Source organism: Triticum dicoccoides, chromosome 4A (assembly GCF_002162155.2).
Source record: "Triticum dicoccoides isolate Atlit2015 ecotype Zavitan chromosome 4A, WEW_v2.0, whole genome shotgun sequence".
NCBI lineage: Eukaryota > Viridiplantae > Streptophyta > Magnoliopsida > Poales > Poaceae > Triticum > Triticum dicoccoides.
The window spans coordinates 687,457,476-687,479,891 of NC_041386.1; the positions used below are offsets into that span (position 1 = coordinate 687,457,476).

Consider the following 22,416-nt stretch of genomic DNA (forward strand, 5'->3'; position numbering starts at 1 on the left):
GTATTTCGACTAGGAGGTGGACAACATTACCGAACCTTTCTCCCCTGAAGAAGTTAAACACTTAGTTTTCTCAATGGAAAAAAATAAAAGCCCTGGCCCTGATGTCTTCCCGGTTAATTTCTATCAATTTTCTAGGATGTGATCAAGGAAGATCTGATGAATCTAGTTAATGATTTTCATAATGGGACCCTGGACATTTCTAGAATCAATTATGGGGTCATCACACTGGTACCCAAGACCAAAGATGCTAGATAGATACAAAAGTATAGACCTATCTGCTTGTTGAATGTGAGTTTTAAAATTATTACCAAAGTGTTGATGAATAGACTTAGCAAAGTGGTAAACCCAATCATCTCTCCAGTGCAGACTGCTTTCATCAAGGGCAGATACATTATGGAGGGTGTGGTGATTTTACATGAAGCATTAAAAAACAGAGTGCCCTGCTATTTAAAGTGGACTTTGAAAAAGCATATGATAAAATCAAGTGGTCGTTTGTCTATAGAATGCTGAAATTAAAAAAAAATCCCTGGCCAATGGTGTGACTGGATTATGCAAACCATGGTAGGTGGACATGTAGGGGTAACGGTTAATGACGAAATTGGTCCATTCTTTAAAATATATAAAGGTTAGAGGCAGGGACTCATATATTGAATGAGGATTCCTACAACGGTCCATTCGAATAAAATAATTGGATTTGTTTCCTCACTTTTGATTTGTTTCCCCATTTCCTCCAAGGGACTCATATATTGAATGAGGATTCCTACAACGGTCCATTCAAATCAATGAAACCATTAGGGTGAGTTATCCACATGATTGTAGTAAACTTGCTCATGAGTTCGCCTCTTTGTGTGTTGGTGCCGTCCATGGAACCCATGCTATGTGGTTGCCCTACATACCAGATTTTGTAGCCTGTTTGATGACCGATGATTTAGCCGTGGAGGAGTGGAACGGATGAGAGCCTATGATGTGGCGAATATATGATTTTTACTTCGCATAAAGGTGAAGATAGCAAATCAAAGCTGAATAGAGATGTGTAGCCATGCACGTGTTAAAATAGTACCGGAAGCACACAAAAGATATGCAATGTGGTGGGCCAGAAAGGCACTTCATGTCACCATACCCAACCAATAAATATCAATCTCCCCCGTGGCTCCTGACTCCAATTCCAATTTCCTTTAGCAACGGAGACGTGTCCATTTCCACTAGCAACAAAAGATGAGCGACAGTGCCCATTGTAAAGTGTGTGGGCTTGGAAGGCATGGGGAATGATTCTACAATAATGAAGTGGAGTCTGTTAACCAGTCCATTTCTTACGCCTCACCTCAGTGTCGAGGACGGTGATCGGTCCGGACTGGAATAGACGTTTGCAGGCAAGCCGCCATGGGAGACAAATATAGTCTCCGCCGATCGGTGGGCTGAAACTCACTGACCTGAAATACACACATTCCGACATGAGGTTACACCTCCGCGCTCTACAATATTTGTTTTATGTAGGGTAGGAAATGTTCATCACATGATTCCATTCGCAACACAAACTGGGCCTGCTTGTTTACGCTAACTATTTCGCCCAGCACATTAGTAGTATCTGTTCAAATGCCACACTAATTATGCTTCCATAGCATGCCTAACGCACAATTAACAACAATGAGCACTCATGTTCTATGCCGGTACCGCGCTCTCCCTCCATAGGTTCTCTCGTTGAGATCCATACCTGAACTACTTCATTTAGGCTTGAGTATTAGGGAATGCTGCCCCCTTTCCTGTAGCTTGCATGCTGAAGATCAGCAGCACGTCATCTAGATCACAGAACAGTAATATATTTCTTATAGAAAAAACAAAAACGGTGTGCAATACATTTCATTTTACCTCAGGACTCATGCACTACAAAACTAATATTACAAACTCATACACCATCTTGCGAGAAGATGAAAAAGACAAAAAATCCTCTAACCATGGATTCCCCCATCTAGTTCTTGACGAAGGTGCTTAGCACGTCGAAGTAGTTGGGGAAGGTCTTGCGGGTGCACCCAGGGTCCCTGATGGTGACTGGCACCTCGGCGCAGGCCGCCAGGGAGAAAGCCATCGCCATCCGGTGGTCGTCGTACGTGTCGATCACTGTGACGTTCAGCTTCTCCGGTGGCATGATGATGCAGTAGTTTGGGCCTTCCTCCACCGTTGCTCCCAGCTATTTGACACAAGACACATGACAAGTTAGATTAAGCACCTCGGGAAGGTTTTTAATTTCGGAAACAAAATAATTTCGGAGCTCATTTAAATATGCAAAATTTCAGAAATTTCACATATTTCGGAAACTATTTCGGATTTTGAGATTTCAAATTTCACTTACTATTAATGAATTTCTACACAATTTAAATTTATTTTGAAATCGGTTTGAATCTGCATCGAAATTTTGGGGTTAAAAATATTTCAGTCCCCACTAAAATATGCAAAATTTCGGAAATTCCACTGAAATTTTGTTGAAATTTTTAAGAATAGGAGACATTGTATATAGTTACCTTCGTCAGCTTGGTCCGGATCGCAACCATTCTTTCGGTTTCCTTCACTCTCTAGGAGGCAACTGCAGAAGAGAATGAACAAGTGTCAAGACATAACAGGGTGATTTCGAGTCCTTTATCCCTTCCCTGATGCTACAGAGTAACCGCGCCGCACGTGGTAGATTGCTAGGTATGGAAGGCCATAGAAAGTTTACCATCTCTGATAGCAGTTGGACCATCGGCAAGGAGGGCAACAACAAAAGAGTCAAGGCCACGTCAGGCATTTTGTTCATGTTGACATCGATAGCCTTCAAGTGTTTCCTTCCAAAGGGCTGACACGGTGGGCCAGTAACAGTTACACTAGTGTCAGTCCATGTAACCTTAGCTCCCATCATTTCAAGTACCTCAACGAATTTCACATCACCCTGCAATATTACACATCGTCAGGGAGAATAACAGCACATGGAAGCAACTTACGGAATATGGCAGTTGATAGATTCGGCTATGAATACCCACTTAAAGCATGTTTGGTTGAAAATGGTACATTCAATAATGTCAAGAATGCTCAACCAAAAGGGTAAAAATGGATAGTAGAATTTTACCTGCAAACTGGTGGTGCCGCAACCTTCGACAGTCACAGTCCCTTCGGTGATGGCAGCACCGGCCAAGAGATAACTTGCACTTGAGGCATCACCTTCGACATAAGGATTACCAGGGGACCTGCCGATCCCAGAGAAAAGATGGCTCGTTTAGGAAATGGTTACATCAACATTTATGAAGTTTGAACTAACAGTTTCCGAATACATAAGAGTATGTTCAGTAAAAGCATGGATGTGTATCCTCATGGGCCATATGGCAGCAAGGGCATAAGATAAGAAGGGCCAAAAGAAGCAAAATCAAGAATCATCTGCATAGATGCTCACTGCCAAACAACTGCTGATATTCTCTATTTTCAGTCCAATTTTAAGATGGATGATACTTCTCGTCTGATCAATTCTATGTCCAGAAAACAGAAATGTGCAATGCATTGTAGGTAGCAGAGTCGATTGCCAATGCATTGTAGGTAGGCACTGGTTTCCTAGCGCAATGCGCCTTCAGAGCTACTAAGCAGTCGGCAGATTTTGTACAATATTTTTTTCCTAGTTTATGAATAATTCAAATGGGGGTGTGTGTATAAATATTTGGGTAGGCTGAAAACTAGAATCATGTTTTTGTACTCCACTATCAGAAGTAAAGCAATGTAGAACTTACTTGTATTTTTGTCCTCCCTTAATGTAGAATCTGTCCCAACTATCAGAATGCTACACAGCCACGCCAAAACGCTCCATCAATTTCAGTGTCATTTCAACGTAAGGAACGGAGATCAGTTTATCAATGATTTCAATCTCGGCATCCCCAAGAGCCAAAGGAGCAGCCATCAGCAAGGAACTCAACCTGTGAAATTATTCGATCTTTAGCGCCAATCTTTGATAGATCACGAAATACTCACATACTGAAATTATTCAATGTTGATTGGTTCTTAAAATTTTGTGCGCGTTGTAAGATTGCATACATTGCATCGTACTAGCCATAATAATAATTTCTCAACGCAAGAATGTGTAGAAGAATCTGAGGCGCAGATGAGCGAGACAGCCAGTCTTCCTTGAAGAAGATGACCTTCCTCTTTTGAATTATATGAATAATAAAAATCAATGCTCACTTGCATGAAGTTTATGAGTGTAGAGCCACACTTTCCCTCGATACTGTCACTGCTCCGATCAAAAGAAAATAATTTGATTTGTTTCCCACTCTCTTGAGGGAACTCATACATTTGATGAGGACCCTACAATGGTACAACACATGCATCAATCCATTCAAATCAATGAAACCATTAGGGTGATTTCTCCTCGTGATTGAAGTAAACCATTAGGGTGACTTTGTGTGTTGGTGCGGTCCACGGAAGCCATGCTATGTGATTTCCCTACGTGCCGGATTTTGTAGCATGTTTGATGACCGATGATGTAGCCGTGGAGGCGTGCACCCAGTGAGACTCTGTGAGCCGATGAACTTATGATTTACTACGCATAAAGGTGAAGATAGCAAATGAAATCTCACTGGAGAAGCGTAACCCATGTGCTAAAATGGTATTGAAAGCACACAAAAGAAATGCAATGCGGTGGGCCAGTGTGGCACCTTCGTGTCATCATACCTCAACTAATAAATATCAGTATCTCCCATGCCTCGCTGACTCCAATTCTAGATTCCTCTAGCAACGATGGACGGAGATCAACCTCTCTCGTGCCTCTCAGTTTCAATTCCTGTTTCCTCTAGCAACTGAGAGATCGTCCATATATCTGGATAGTGGAAAGCATCTGTTGTGAACTGTAGGCTTGAAAGACACCAGGAATGATTTTATGGTGATGAGGAAGAGTCTATTAACCAGTTTTTTCCTCCCACCTCACCTGGTAGAGGAGATGGCTATCGTCCCGAACACGAAGAGACCTTTGCGGGCCAGCAATCGCGAGAGACAAGTACAATCCCCGCAGGATGGAGAAGTGACACTCTCGGACCCAAGATATACACATCCCGACATGGGACCGAGATTCAGCGATTTCGATCATGAAAGTCTCAAAGTCAATGTACCATTGGGTCAGAATGGATGGTCTAGATTGAATCCCATAGTGGGCAGCACTGTATGTGATGTGCACTGTACAGAAGCAGACTGTTGATCATTCTCGTTTTCTTCTCAACACGACATAATGCAACAACAGCGCGCATCGATCTTCTATGCCGGTGGCGTGCTCTCCCTCCGTCGGATCTCGCATCAAGACCCGTACCTGAATTGTTTCATTTAGGCTCGGTATTACCTTTCAAGCATTCAGTTGTGTGAGAGGGAATGCTTCCTCCTTTCCTATACTACTAGCTTGCATGCCCAAGATCCTCCACGGGCAGCAGCATGACATCTAGATCATAATTTATTTCTTATTCAAAAAACGAATACAGTGTGCAATACATTTCATTTTTACCTCGAGGCACACACGCTACAAAACTAATATTACAGACTCATACACCATCTCACGAGAAAACGGAGAAGTCAAAATTTCCTCAAACCATGGACAGGCTACAGAGTATAAGCGCAATTCGTTGTTGATTTTCCCAGCCTAGTTCTTCATAAAGGTGCCTAGCACATCGAAGTAGTTCGGGAAGGTCTTGCGGGTGCACCCGGGGTCCCTGATGGTTACTGGTACCTCGGCACAGGCTGCCAGGGAGAAGGCCATCGCCATCCGGTGGTCGTCGTAGGTGTCGATCGCCGTGACGTTCAGCTTCTCTGGCGGCGTGATGATGCAGTAATCCGGGCCTTCCTCCACCGTTGCTCCCAGCTATAGGGCACAGGACACAGGAGAGGTAAGCACATGGGGAGCAACAGGAGGCTGAGATATAAGAACAAGAGACATGTGTATTATTATTACCTTCGTCAGCTCGGTCCGGATCGCGACCATTCTTTCGGTTTCCTTCACTCTCCAGGAGGCAACTGCAGAAGAATGATTTCAAAACAAGTGTCAGGACCAAAACATGTAAAACAAAATCAACAGCAACACATAACAGGATGATTTCAAGTCCTTTGTCCTCTCCCTGATGCTAACAGAGTAATTGCTACGCACATGATAGGTATGGGAGGCCATAGAAAGTTTACCATCTCTGATAGCGGTTGGACCATCAGCAAACAGGGCAACAACGGCTAGAGTCATCGCGACATCTGGCATTTTATTCATGTTGACATTGTGAAGATTGGCTTAAGCGTCTTACCTCGTTGGAGGGACGCGCTGCGTGTTTATATAACAGGGGCGCACCTCCCTGGATAGCGCATACAATCGGTTTGGATTACAACTTGTGAACCAAGAAAAGAGAGGGAGAGATAAGGCTACGGTTACAGGAGGATAGATCGATCCTAACAACCTAGCCGGTGCGTGCTATATGCTACGTTACAATATGTCACGTTACAATATGTTTAACACCCTCCCTTAATCACAACTTGGTCAAGTTGAGATTACGCTTGAATTCTTCAAAATTCTTTGTTGGTAATGCCTTGGTGAATCCATCTGCAACTTGGTCTCTAGAATGAACAAAACGGATCTCCAATCTTTTGTTAGCAACTCTTTCTCGAACAAAGTGGAAATCTATCTCAATATGTTTTGTTCTTGCATGAAAGACAGGATTAGCAGCCAAGTACGTGGCACCAAGATTGTCACACCAAAGACGAGGAGCTTGACTCTGTCTTATACCAAGTTCCTTAAGCATGGACTGTACCCAGATTATCTCAGCTGTAGCATTTGCTAATGCTTTATATTCTGCCTCTGTGCTTGACCTTGAGACAGTGGCCTGTTTCTTTGCACACCAAGATATGAGATTAGGTCCAAAAAATATTGCAAAGCCAACAATTGAGCGTCTATCATCAATATCTCCTGCCCAATCAGAATCTGAGAGAAAGCACTAACAAGAGTAGATGAAGACTTGTTAAAGGTGAGACCAACATTCACAGTGGCTTTCACATATCTGACTATACGCTTTGCAGCAGTCCAATGATTTGTAGTAGGTGCATGAAGAAACTGGCAAACTTTGTTAACAGCAAATGAGATATCTGGCCTAGTAATTGTCAAGTACTGAAGGGCACCTACCAGACTTCTGTATTTAGTGCTATCTTCCTGATTCAAGAGTTCTCCTTCTGTAATAGACAATTTTTCTGTACTAGATAAAGGGGTTGGTGATGGCTTACATCCTTGCAGTCCAACTCTTTTAACAATATCATTGGCATATTTCTCCTGAGAAAGATGCAGTCCATCTCCAAGTTTCTTGACTTCAATGCCTAGGAAGAAGTGCAGGTCTCCTAGGTCTTTAAGTGCAAATTCTGCACACAAGTCCTTTAACAATCTTGTCACTGCATCATTAGATGAGCTGGTAACAATAATGTCATCTACATAAATAAGTACAAATATAGTTGTGTTCAACTTATTGTAGATGAACAAGGATGTATCAGACTTGGATGGAATAAAACCAAGTGACTGCATTTTCTGACTAAGTCGTGAGTACCAGGCCCTGGGGGCTTGTTTGAGCCCATACAGTGCTTTGTCAAGTTTGCAGACATGAGAGGGAGTGTTCTTGTTTTCAAACCCAGGAGGTTGCTTCATATATACTTCCTCTTCCAGAACACCATGGAGGAACGCGTTCTAAACATCTAGCTGCCTGAGAGTCCATCCCCTGGATACAGCAATAGACAAAACCAAGCGGATAGTTGCAACTTTGACAACGGGACTAAAGGTGTCCTCGTAATCTAAACCATACCGTTGCTTGAAGCCTTTTGCAACGAGTCGAGCTTTGTAGCGATCAATAGTTCCATCAGACCTTTTTTTGATCCTAAAGACCCACTTACAGTCAATGAGATTTTTACCTTGTTGTGGGCGAACTAAGTGCCAGGTGTTGTTTTTCAGAAGTGCCTTGTATTCCTCATCCATAGCTTGTTTCCAACATGTGTCACCAAGCGCCTCATGCAAAGACTGTGGTTCACCTGTGGAACATGCCAGACCATACTTGAGAATTTTTTTATAATTCATAGGTTGAGTTACCCTCTTTGGAGACGTGTCCGAGGTGGTGTAGCAGGCACTATAGTAGCAGTAATCGCAAAAGATCTGGGAGAATCCGCAGCAGATCCCCCTGGTGATCCCGAGGCTGGTGATGAAGCAGGCGCCTCTGGATCAGGATTTTCTACGGCTGAAGGACGTGACGGAGCGGCGCGGTGAAGCACAGAAGATCCGGGCGTCGTGGCATCCCGAGGAGCAGAAGGGGTGCGCCAGATTCCGAACCAGGTGGGCGCGTCAGGGCCGCAGCGCCTGCAGCGGTCGGCTCATGGGAGCCCGCGTTGGTCGGTTGGTGCGGACGCCGCGCATAGCAGCGGACGGAGTCGGGGAAGCGACTTGGAGACCGCCAAGTGGCAGCCGGTGATTGGTGCGGGTCGGAGGAGAGCTCCGGGTTGGTGGAGACGCGTCGCGTGACCGAGCTGGAGCGGTCGGCCGATCGCTGTCAGGCAGATCGCTGGCGCCTGCAGCCCGCACGCGTGCAGACGGGGTGGATCCCGAAGGGGATAGCCTGGCGTCCTGACAAGGAGCGGATCCCGATGCATATTTGTCCCCCAAGTCCCTGCACATGAAATATCGCCCTGTTTGGGCTGTTTCTTCATTATTTTCAAATCTGTTTGCTGCATCGCCTTCGCTGTGCTGTTCTGCATCATCACACAATTCAGCCAAGGTATTAGGAGGATTAGTCATGTGATCATTGCAGTTGTGTTCCCCATGATTGCCAACAAGACTCGGAGGTAGAAGAAGGATTTCTTTACGAAGAACTGCACCGGCATTGGGGTGTAGATCAGCGAAAGAAAATTTGGTTTCATCAAAAACAACGTCACGGGATATGTAGACGCGTCCAGTAGGAACATCAAGGCATTTTACACCCTTGTGTTGGGGACTATAGCCTAAGAAAACACATTGTGTTGAGCAACACATAAGTTTACGCTGATTGTATGGCCTAAGATTTGGCCAGCATGCACAACCAAAGACACGAAGCGATGTGTAGTCTGGTTTGGTATGAAGGAGTCGTTCAACTGGTGTTTCATTGTTGATGACTTTACTAGGCAGCATGTTAATGATGTGAACAGCGGCTAGAAAAGCTTCGTCCCAAAATTTAAGGGGCATGGATGCGCCAGCTAAGAGGGCAAGGCCAACCTCAACAATGTGTCTGTGTTTGCGTTCAGCAGACCCATTCTGTTGATGAGCATGAGGGCATGACACTTGGTGAGAGACACCGAGAGTTTGGAAAAAAGAGTTTAATTTTTCGTACTCCCCTCCCCAATCAGATTGGACAGCAATAATTTTGAAGGAAATATGCCCTAGAGTCAATAGTAAAGTTATTATTTATTTCCTTATATCATGATAAATGTTTATTATTCATGCTAGAATTGTATTAACCGGAAACATAATACATGTGTGAATACATAGACAAACAGAGTGTCACTAGTATGCCTCTACTTGACTAGCTCGTTAATCGAAGATGGTTATGTTTCCTAATCATAGACATGAGTTGTCATTTGATTAACGGGATCACATCATTAGGAGAATGATGTGATTGACATGACCCATTCCGTTAGCCTAGCACTTGGTAGTTTAGTATGTTGCTATTGCTTTCTTCATGACTTATACATGTTCCTATAACTATGAGATTATGCAACTCCCGTTTACCGGAGGAACACTTTGGGTGCTACCAAACGTCACAACGTAACTGGGTGATTATAAAGGAGTACTACAGGTGTCTCCAAAGGTACATGTTGGGTTGGCGTATTTCGAGATTAGGTTTTGTCACTCCGATTGTCAGAGAGGTATCTCTGGGCCCTCTCGGTAATGCACATCACTATAAGCCTTGCAAGCAATGTAGCTAATGAGTTAGTTACGGAATGATGCATTACGGAACGAGTAAAGAGACTTGCCGGTAACGAGATTGAACTAGGTATTGAGATACCGACGATCGAATCTCGGGCAAGTAACATACCGATGACAAAGGGAACAACGTATGTTGTTATGCGGTTTGACCGATAAAGATCTTCGTAGAATATGTGGGAGCCAATATGGGCATCCAGGTCCCGCTATTGGTTATTGACTGGAAACATGTTTCGGTCATGTCTACATAGTTCTCGAACCCGTAGGGTCCGCACGCTTAAGGTTTCGATGACAATTATATTATGAGTTTATGAGTTTTGATGTACCGAAGGAGTTCGGAGTCCCGGATGAGATCGGGGACATGACGAGGAGTCTCGAAATGGTTGAGACGTAAAAATCGATATATTGAACGACTATATTCGGAGTTCGGAAAGGTTCCGAGTGATTCAGGTATTTTTCGGAGTACCGGAGAGTTACGGGAATTCGTCGGGGAGTATATGGGCCTTATTGGGCCATACGGGAATAGAAGAGAGAGGCCGAAAGGAAGGAGGCGCGCAGCCCCCCTCTGGTCCGAATTGGACAAGGGGTGCGGCCCCCTTTCCTTCCTCCTCTCCCCCTCTTTCCCCCCTTCTCCTACTCCAACAAGGAAGGAGGGAGTCCTACTCCCGGTGGGAGTAGGACTCCCCTTGGCGCGCCCCTCCTAGGCCGGCCGCCCCCTCCCCCCTTGCTCCTTTATATACGGGGGCAGGAGGGCACCTCTAGGCACAACAACACAAGTTGATCTTCGTGATCGTTCCTTAGCCGTGTGCGGTGCCCCCTCCACGATATTACACCTCGGTCATATTGTAGCGGTGCTTAGGCGAAGCCCTGCGATGGTTGAACATCAAGATCGTCACCACGCCGTCGTGCTGACGGAACTCCTCCCCAAAGCTTTGCTGGATCAGAACCCGGGGAGCATCATCAAGCTGAACGTGTGCCAAGAACTCGGAGGTGCCGGAGTAACGGTGCTTGGATCGGTTGAACCGGGAAGACGTACGACTACTTCCTCTATGTTGTGTCAACGCTTCTGCTTCGGTCTACGAGGGTACATAGACAACACTCTCCCCTCTCGTTGCTATGCATCACCATGATCTTGCGTGTGCGTAGGAAAATTTTGAAATTACTACGTTCCCCAACAGTGGTATCAAAGCCTAGGTTTTATGGTTTGATGTTATATGCACGAGTAGAACACAAGTGAGTTGTGGGCGATACAAGTCATACTACTTACCAGCATGTCATACTTTGGTTCGGCAGTATTGTTGGATGAAGCGGCCCGGACCGACATTACGCGTACGCTTACGCGAGACTGGTTCTACCGACGTGCTTTGCACACAGGTGGCTGGCGGGTGTCAGTTTCTCCAACTTTAGTTGAACCGAGTGTGGCTACGCCCGGTCCTTGCGAAGGTTAAAACAGCACTAACTTGACGAACTATCATTGTGGTTTTGATGCGTAGGTAAGAACGGTTCTTGCTCAGCCCGTAGCAGCCACGTAAAATTTGCAACAACAAAGTAGAGGACGTCTAACTTGTTTTTGCAGGGCATGTTGTGATGTGATATGGTCAAGACGTGATAAGATATAAGTTGTTGTATGAGATGATCATGTTTTGTTGAAGTTATCGGCAACTGGCAGAAGCCCTATGGATGTCTCTTTGTTGCATAAGATGCAAGTGCCAAATAATTGCTTTACTTTATCGCTATACGATAGCAATAGTTGCAAGAGCAATAGTTGGTGAGACAACCATGTGATAACACATTGATGTAGATCAAGATGATGAAGATCATGGTGGAGATGGAGATCAAAGGCGCAAGATGATCAAAGGCGCAAGATGATTAAAGGCGCAAGATGATCATGGCCATATCATGTCACATATTTTGATTGCATATGATGTTTATCTATTATACATCTTATTCTTGCTTTGATTGACGGTAGCATTTTAAGATGATCTTTCACTAATTATCAAGAAGTGTTCTCCCTGAGTATGCACCGTTGCCAAAGTTCATCGTGCCCAGACACCACGTGATGATCGGGTGTGATAAGCTCTACGTCCCTCTACAACGGGTGCAAGCCAGTCTTGCACACGCGGAATACTCAGGTTAAACTTGACGAGCCTAGCATATGCAGATATGGCCTCGGAACACGGAGACTGAAAGGTCGAGCGTGAATCATATAGTAGATATGATCAACATAGTGATGTTCACCATTGAAAACTACTCCATCTCACGTGATGATCGGTTATGGTTTAGTTGATTTGGATCACGTGATCACTTAGATGACTCGAGAGATGTCTGTCTAAGTGGGAGTTCTTAAGTAATATGATTAATTGAACTTAAATTTATCATGAACTTAGTCCTGGTAGTATTTGGCAAATTATGGTGTAGATCAATAGCTCGCGTTGTTGCTTTCATATGTTTATTTTGATATGTTCCTAGAGAAAATTATGTTGAAAAATGTTAGTAGCAATGATGCGGATTGGATCCGTGATATGAGGTTTATCCTCATTGCTGCACAGAAGAATTATGTCCTTAATGCACCGCTAGGTGACAGACCTATTGCAGGAGTAGATGCAGACGTTATGAACGTTTGGCTAGCTCAATATGATGACTACTTGATAGTTTAGTGCACCATACTTAACGGCTTAGAATCGGGACTTCAAAGACGTTTTGAACGTCATGGACCATATGAGATGTTCCAGGAATTGAAGTTAATATTTCAAGCAAATACCCGAGTTGAGAGATATGAAGTCTCCAACAAGTTCTATGGCTAAAGGATGGAGGAGAATTGCTCAACTAGTGAGCAAGTGCTCAGATTGTCTGGGTACTACAATCGCTTGAATCAAGTGGGAGTTAATCTTTCAGATAAGATAGTGATTGATAGAATTCTCTAGTCACCATCACCAAGTTAGTAGAACTTCGTGATGAACTATAGTATGCAAAGGATGACGAAAACGATTCTCGAGCTCTTCGTGATGTTGAAATCGACGAAGGTAGAAATCAAGAAAGAGCATCAAGTGTTGATGATTGACAAGACCACTAGTTTCAAGAGAATGGCAAAGGGAAAGAAAGGGAACTTCAAGTAGAATGACAAGCAAGTTGTCACTCCCGCGAAGAAGCCCAAAGCTGAACCTAAAGCCTGAAACTGAGTGCTTCTACTGCAAAGGAAATGGTCACTGGAAGTGGAACTACTCCAAATATTTGGTGGATAAGAAGGATGGCAAAGTGTACAAGGGTATATTTGATATACAGGTTATTGATGTGTGTTTTACTAGTGTTTATAGTAGCCCCTGAGTATTTGATACTTGTTCGGTTGCTAAGGTTAGTAACTCGAAACAGGAGTTATAGAATGAACAAAGACTAGTTGAAGGGGAAGTGACGATGAGTGTTGGAAGTAGTTCCAAGATTGATATGATCATCATCGCACACTCCCTATACTTTCGGGATTAGTGTTAAACCTAAATAAATGTTATTTGGCGTTTGCGTTGAGCATGAATATGATTTGATCATGTTTATTGCAATACAGTTATTCATTTAAAATCAGAGAATAATTGTTGTTCTGTTTAAATGAATAAAACCTTCAATGATCATACACCCAATGAAAATAGTTTGTTGGATCTCGATCGTAGTGATACACATATTCATAATATTGATGCCAAAAGATGCAAAGTTAATAATGATAGTGCAACTTATTTGTGGCACTACCGTTTGGGTCATATCGGTGTAAAGCACATGAAGAAACTCCATGCTGATGGGTTTTTGGAATCACTTGATTATGAATCATTTGATGCTTGCGAACCGTGCCTTTTGGGCAAGATGACTGAAACTCCGTTGTTCGGAACAATGGAACGAGATACTGACTTGTTGGAAATAATACATACCGATGTATGCGGTCCAATGAGTGTTGATGCTCGTGGTAGGTATCGTTATTTTCTGACCTTCACAAGATGATTTGAGCAGATATGAGTATATCTACTTAATGAAGCACAAGTCTGAAACATTTGAAAAGTTCAAAGAATTTCAGAGTGAAGTGGAGAATCATCGTAACAAGAAAATAAAGTTTCTACGATCTGATCGTGGAGGAGAATATTTGACTTACGAGTTTGGCCTTCATATAAAACAATGTGGAATAGTTTCACAGCTCAAGCCACATGGAACACCATAACGTAATGGTGTGTCCGAACGTCATAACCGCACTTTATTTGATATGGTGCGATCAATGATGTCTCTTACCGATTTACCAATATCGTTTTGGGGTTATGCATTAGAGACAGCTGCATTCACGTTAAATAGGGCACCATTAAATCTGTTGAGACGACACCGTATGAACTATGGTTTAGCAGTAAACCTAAGCCGTCGTTTCTTAAAGTTTGGAGTTGTGATGCTTATGTGAAAAAGGTTTTCAACCTGATAAGCTCGAACCCAAATCGGAAAAGTGCGTCTTCATAGAATACCCAAAGGAAACTGTTGGGTACTCCTTCTATCACAGATCCAAAGGCAAAACATTTGTTGCTAAGAATGGATCCTTTCTACAGAAGGAGTTTCTCTCGAAAGAAGTGAGTGGAGGAAAGTAGAGCTTAATAAGGTAATTTGTACCTTCTCCCGAATTGGAAACTAGTTCATCACTGAAATCAGTTCCAGTGATGCCTACACCAATTAGTGAGGAAGCTAATGATGATGATCATGAAACTTCAAGATCAAGTTACTACCAAAACCTCGTAGGTCAACCAGAGTAAGATCCGCACCAGAGTGGTACGGTAATCCTATTCTAGAAGTCATGTTACTAGACCATGATAAACCTACAAACTATGAGGAAGCGATGATGAGCCCAGATTCCGCGAAATGGCTTGAGGCCATAAAATCTGAGATATGATCCATGTATGAGAACAAAGTATGGACTTTGATTGACTTGCTCGATGATCAGCAAGCCATGTTAAATAAATGGATCTTCAAGAGGAAGACAGATGTTGATAGTAGTGTTACTATCTACAAAGCTAGACTTGTCGAAAAAGGTTTTTGACAAAGTTCAAGATGTTGAATACAATGAGATTTTCTCACTCGTATCGATGCTTAAAAGTCTGTCCGAATCATGTTAGCAATTGCCACATTTTATGAAATCTGGCAAATGGATGTCAAAACTGCATTCCTTAATGGTTTTCTTAAAGAAGAGTTGTATATGATGCAACCAGAAGATTTTGTCAATCCTAAAGGTGCTAACAAAATGTGCAAGCTCCAGCGATCCATCAATGGACTGGTGCAAGCATCTTGGAGTTGGAATATACGCTTTGATGTGTTGATCAAAGCATATGGTTTTATACAGACTTTTGGAAAGGCCTGTATTTACAAGAAAGTGAGTGGGAGCACTACAGCCTTTCTGATAAGTATATGTGAATGACATATTGTTGATCGGAAATAATGTAGAATTATTCTGCAAAGCATAAAGGAGTGTTTGAAAGGAGTTTTTCAAAGAAATACCTCGGTGAAGCTGCTTACATATTGAGCATCAAGATCTATAGAGATAGATCAAGACGCTTGATAAGGTTTTCAATGAATACATACCTTGACAAGATTTTGAAGTAGTTCAAAATGGAACAGTCAAAGAAAGAGTTCTTGCCTGTGTTACAAGGTGTGAGATTGAGTAAGACTCAAACCCCGACCACGGCAGAAGATAGAAAGAGAATGAAAGTCATTCCCTATGCATCAGCCATAGGTTCTATAAAGTATGTCATGCTGTGTACCAGATCTATTGCATACCCTACCACTAAGCTTGGCAAGGGAGTGCAATAGTGATCTAGGAGTAGATCAATGGACAGCGGTCAAAATTATCCTTAGTGGAATAAGGATATGTTTCTCGATTATGGAAGTGAAAAAAGGTTCGTCGTAAAGGGTTACGTCGATGCAAGTTTTAACACTAATCTAGATGACTCTGAGTCTCAATCTGGATACATATTGAAAGTGGGAGCAATTAGCTAGAGTAGCTCCGTGCAGAGCATTGTAGACATAGAAATTTGCAAAATACTTACGGCTCTGAATGTGACAGACCCGTTGACTAAAATTATCTCACAAGCAAAACATGATCACACCTTAGTACTCTTTGGGTGTTAATCACATAGCGATGTGAACTAGATTACTGACTCTAGTAAACCCTTTGGGTGTTGGTCACATGTCGATGTGAACTATGGGTGTTAACCACATATAGATGTGAACTATTGATGTTAAATCACATGGCGATGTGAACTAGATTATTGACTCTAGTGCAAGTGGGAGACTGAAGGAAATATGCCCTAGAGGCAATAGTAAAGTTATTATTTATTTCCTTATATCATGATAAATGTTTATTATTCATGCTAGAATTGTATTAACCGGAAACATAATACATGTGTGAATACATAGACAAACAGAGTGTCACTAGTATGCCTCTACTTGACTAGCTCGTTAATCGAAGATGGTTATGTTTCCTAACCATAGACATGAGTTGTCATTTGATTAACGGGATCACATCATTAGGAGAATGATATGATTGACATGACCCATTCCGTTAGCCTAGCACTTGATCGTTTAGTATGTTGCTATTGCTTTATTCATGACTTATACATGTTCCTGTAACTATGAGATTATGCAACTCCCGTTTACCGGAGGAACACTTTGGGTGCTACCAAACGTCACAACGTAACTGGGTGATTATAAAGGAGTACTACAGGTGTCTCCAAAGGTACATGTTGGGTTGGCGTATTTCGAGATTAGGTTTTGTCACTCCGATTATCGGAGAGGTATCTCTGGGCCCTCTCGGTAATGCACATCACTATAAGCCTTGCAAGCAATGTAGCTAATGAGTTAGTTACAGAATGATGCATTAGGGAACGAGTAAAGAGACTTGCCGGTAACGAGATTGAACTAGGTATTGAGATACCGACGATCGAATCTCGGGCAAGTAACATACCGATGACAAAGGGAACAACGTATGTTGTTATGCGGTTTGACCGATAAAGATCTTCGTAGAATATGTGGGAGCCAATATGGGCATCCAGGTCCCGCTATTGGTTATTGACTGGAAACATGTTTCGGTCATGTCTACATAGTTCTTGAACCCGTAGGGTCCGCACGTTTAAGGTTTCGATGACAATTATATTATGAGTTTATGAGTTTTGATGTACCGAAGGAGTTCGGAGTCCCGGATGAGATCGGGGACATGACGAGGAGTCTCGAAATGGTCGAGACGTAAAAATCGATATACTGAACGACTATATTCGGAGTTCGGAAAGGTTCCGAGTGATTCGGGTATTTTTCGGAGTACCGGAGAGTTACGGGAATTCGTCGGGGAGTATATGGGCCTTATTGGGCCATACGGGAATAGAGGAGAGAGGCCGAAAGGAAGGAGGCGCGCAGCCCCCCTCTGGTCCGAATTGGACAAGGGGTGCGGCCCCCCTTTCCTTCCTCCTCTCCCCCTCTTTCCCCCCTTCTCCTACTCCAACAAGGAAGGAGGGAGTCCTACTCCCGATGGGAGTAGGACTCCCCTTGGCGCGCCCCTCCTAGGACGGCCGCCCCCTTCCCCCTTGCTCCTTTATATACGGGGGCAGGGGGCACCTCTAGGCACAACAACACAAGTTGATCTTTGTGATCGTTCCTTAGCCGTGTGCGGTGCCCCCTCCACGATATTACACCTCGGTCATATTGTAGCGGTGCTTAGGCGAAGCCCTGCGACGGTTGAACATCAAGATCGTCACCACGCCGTCGTGCTGACGGAACTCCTCCCCGAAGCTTTGCTGGATCGGAACTCGGGGAGCGTCATCAAGCTGAACGTGTGCCAAGAACTCGGAGGTGCCAGAGTAACGGTTCTTGGATCGGTTGAACTGGGAAGACGTACGACTACTTCCTCTATGTTGTGTCAACGCGTCCGCTTCGGTCTACGAGGGTACGTAGACAACACTCTCCCCTCTCGTTGCTATGCATCACCATGATCTTGCGTGTGCGTAGGGAAATTTTGAAATTACTACATTCCCCAACAGTGGTATCGGAGCCTAGGTTTTATGGTTTGATGTTATATGCACGAGTAGAACACAAGTGAGTTGTGGGCGATACAAGTCATACTACTTACCAGCATGTCATACTTTGGTTCGGCGGTATTGTTGGATGAAGCGGCCCGGACCGACATTACGCGTACGCTTACGCGAGACTGGTTCTACCGACGTGCTTTGCACACAGGTGGCTGGCGGGTGTCAGTTTCTCCAACTTTAGTTGAACCGAGTGTGGCTACGCCCGGTCCTTGCGAAGGTTAAAACAGCACTAACTTGACGAACTATCGTTGTGGTTTTGATGCGTAGGTAAGAACGGTTCTTGCTCAGCCCGTAGCAGCCACGTAAAATTTGCAACAACAAAGTAGAGGACGTCTAACTTGTTTTTGCAGGGCATGTTGTGATGTGATATGGTCAAGACGTGATAAGATATAAGTTGTTGTATGAGATGATCATGTTTTGTTGAAGTTATCGGCAATTGGCAGAAGCCCTATGGATGTCTCTTTGTTGCATAAGATGCAAGTGGCAAATAATTGCTTTACTTTATCATTATACGATAGCAATAGTTGCAAGAGCAATAGTTGGTGAGACAACCATGTGATGACACATTGATGTAGATCAAGATGATGAAGATCATGGTGTCGTGCCGGTGGCGATAGAGATCATGACAATACTTTGGAGATGGAGATCAAAGGCGCAAGATGATCATGGCCATATCATGTCACATATTTTGATTGCATATGATGTTTATCTATTATACATCTTATTCTTGCTTTGACTGACGGTAGCATTTTAAGATGATCTCTCACTAATTATCAAGAAGTGTTCTCCCTGAGTATGCACCGTTGCCAAAGTTTGTCGTGCCCAGACACCACGTGATGATCGGGTGTGATAAGCTCTACGTCCATCTACAACGGGTGCAAGCCAGTTTTGCACACGCGGAATACTCAGGTTAAACTTGACGAGCCTAGCATATGCAGATATGGCCTCAGAACACGGAGACCGAAAGGTCGAGCGTGAATCATATAGTAGATATGATCAACATAGTGATGTTCACCATTAAAAACTACTCCATCTCACGTGATGATCGGTTCTGGTTTAGTTGATTTGGATCACGTGATCACTTAGATGACTCGAGAGATGTCTGTCTAAGTGGGAGTTCTTAAGTAATATGATTAATTGAACTTAAATTTATCATGAACTTAGTCCTGGTAGTATTTTGCAAATTATGTTGTAGATCAATAGCTCGGGTTGTTGCTTTCATATGTTTATTTTGATATGTTCCTAGAGAAAATTATGTTGAAAAATGTTAGTAGCAATGATGCGGATTGGATCCGTGATATGAGGTTTATCCTCATTGCTGCACAGAAGAATTATGTCCTTAATGCACCGCTAGGTGACAGACCTATTGCAGGAGCAGATGCAAACGTTATGAACGTTTGGCTAGCTCAATATGATGACTACTTGATAGTTTAGTGCACCATACTTAACGGCTTAGAATCGGGACTTCAAAGACGTTTTGAACGTCATGGACCATATGAGATGTTCCAGGAATTGAAGTTAATATTTCAAGCAAATACCCAAGTTGAGAGATATGAAGTCTCCCACAAGTTCTATAGCTAAAGGATGGAGGAGAATCGCTCAACTAGTGAGCAAGTGCTCAGATTGTCTGGGTACTACAATCGCTTGAATCAAGTGGGAGTTAATCTTCCAGATAAGATAGTGATTGATAGAATTCTCTAGTCACCATCACCAAGTTAGTAGAACTTCGTGATGAACTATAGTATGCAAAGGATGACGAAAACGATTCCCGAGCTCTTCGTGATGTTGAAATCGACGAAGGTAGAAATCAAGAAAGAGCATCAAGTGTTGATGATTGACAAGACCACTAGTTTCAAGAGAATGGCAAAGGGAAAGAAAGGGAACTTCAAGTAGAATGACAAGCAAGTTGTCACTCCCGCGAAGAAGCCCAAAGCTGAACCTAAAGCCTGAAACTGAGTGCTTCTACTGCAAAGGAAATGGTCACTGGAAGTGGAACTACTCCAAATATTTGGTGGATAAGAAGGATGGCAAAGTGAACAAGGGTATATTTGATATACAGGTTAGTGATGTGTGTTTTACTAGTGTTAATAGTAGCCCCTGAGTATTTGATACTTGTTCCGTTGCTAAGATTAGTTACTCGAAATAGGAGTTACAGAATAAACAAAGACTAGTTGAAGGGGAAGTGACGATGAGTGTTGGAAGTAGTTCCAAGATTGATATGATCATCATCGCACACTCCCTATACTTTCGGGATTAGTGTTAAACCTAAATAAATGTTATTTGGCGTTTGCATTGAGCATGAATATGATTTGATCATGTTTATTGCAATACAGTTATTCATTTAAAATCAGAATAAAACCTTCAATGGTCATACACCCAATGAAAATAGTTTGTTGGATCTCGATCGTAGTGATACACATATTCATAATATTGATGCCAAAAGATGCAAAGTTAATAATGATAGTGCAACTTATTTGTGGCACTGCCGTTTGGGTCATATCGGTGTAAAGCGCATGAAGAAACTCCATGCTGATGGGTTTTTGGAATCACTTGATTATGAATCATTTGATGCTTGCGAACCGTGCCTTTTGGGCAAGATGACTGAAACTCCGTTGTTCGGAACAATGGAACGAGATACTGACTTGTTGGAAATAATACATACTGATGTATGTGGTCCAATGAGTGTTGATGCTCGTGGTAGGTATCATTATTTTCTGACCTTCACAAGATGATTTGAGCAGATATGAGTATATCTACTTAATGAAGCACAAGTCTGAAACATTTGAAAAGTTCAAAGAATTTCAGAGTGAAGTGGAGAATCATCGTAACAAGAAAATAAAGTTTCTACGATCTGATCGTGGAGGAGAATATTTGAGTTACGAGTTTGGCCTTCATATAAAACAATGTGGAAAGTTTCACAGCTCACGCCACATGGAACACCATAACGTAATGGTGTGTCCAAACGTCATAACCGCACTTTATTTGATATGGTGCGATCAATGATGTCTCTTACCGATTTACCAATATCGTTTTGGGGTTATGCATTAGAGACAGCTGCATTCACGTTAAATAGGGCACCATTAAATCCGTTGAGACGACACCGTATGAACTATGGTTTAGCAGTAAACCTAAGCCGTCGTTTCTTAAAGTTTGGAGTTGTGATGCTTATGTGAAAAAGGTTTTCAACCTGATAAGCTCGAACCCAAATCGGAAAAGTGCGTCTTCATAGAATACCCAAAGGAAACTGTTGGGTACTCCTTCTATCACAGATCCAAAGGCAAAACATTCGTTGCTAAGAATGGATCCTTTCTAGAGAAGGAGTTTCTCTCGAAAGAAGTGAGTGGAGGAAAGTTGAGCTTAATAAGGTAATTTGTACCTTCTCCCGAATTGGAAACTAGTTCATCACTAAAATCAGTTCCAGTGATGCTACACCAATTAGTGAGGAAGCTAATGATGATGATCATGAAACTTCAAGATCAAGTTACTACCAAAACCTCGTAGGTCAACCAGAGTAAGATCCGCACCAGAGTGGTACGGTAATCCTATTCTAGAAGTCATGTTACTAGACCATGATAAACCTACAAACTATGAGGAAGCGATGATGAGCCCAGATTCCATGAAATGGCTTGAGGCCATAAAATCTGAGATATGATCCATGTATGAGAACAAAGTATGAACTTTGATTGATTTGCTCGATGATCAGCAAGCCATGTTAAATAAATGGATCTTCAAGAGGAAGACAGATGTTGATAGTAGTGTTACTATCTACAAAGCTAGACTTGTCGAAAAAGGTTTTTGACAAAGTTCAAGATGTTGAATACAATGAGATTTTCTCACTCATATCGATGCTTAAAAGTCTGTCCAAATCATGTTAGCAATTGCCACATTTTATGAAATCTGGCAAATGGATGTCAAAACTGCATTCCTTAATGGTTTTCTTAAAGAAGAGTTGTATATGATGCAACCAGAAGATTTTGTCAATCCTAAAGGTGCTAACAAAATGTGCAAGCTCCAGCGATCCATCAATGGACTGGTGCAAGCATCTTGGAGTTGGAATATACGCTTTGATGTGTTGATCAAAGCATATGGTTTTATACAGACTTTTGGAAAGGCCTGTATTTACAAGAAAGTGAGTAGGAGCACTACAGCCTTTCTGATAAGTATATGTGAATGAGATATTGTTGATTAGAAATAATGTAGAATTATTCTGCAAAGCATAAAGGAGTGTTTGAAAGGAGTTTTTCAAAGAAAGACCTCGGTGAAGCTGCTTACATATTGAGCATCAAGATCTATAGAGATAGATCAAGACGCTTGATTAGGTTTTGAATGAATACATACCTTGACAAGATTTTGAAGTAGTTCAAAATGGAACAGTCA

General features: G+C 42.7%; 2 pseudogenes; both read right to left on the reverse strand.

The window, feature by feature from the left end:
- Positions 1-1,959: 1,959 nt before the first annotated feature.
- Positions 1,960-5,067, reverse strand: LOC119284098 (annotated as a pseudogene).
- Positions 5,068-5,482: 415 nt separating this feature from the next.
- LOC119284099 overlaps positions 5,483-22,416 on the reverse strand; it is a 30,194-nt pseudogene continuing 13,260 nt past the window's right edge.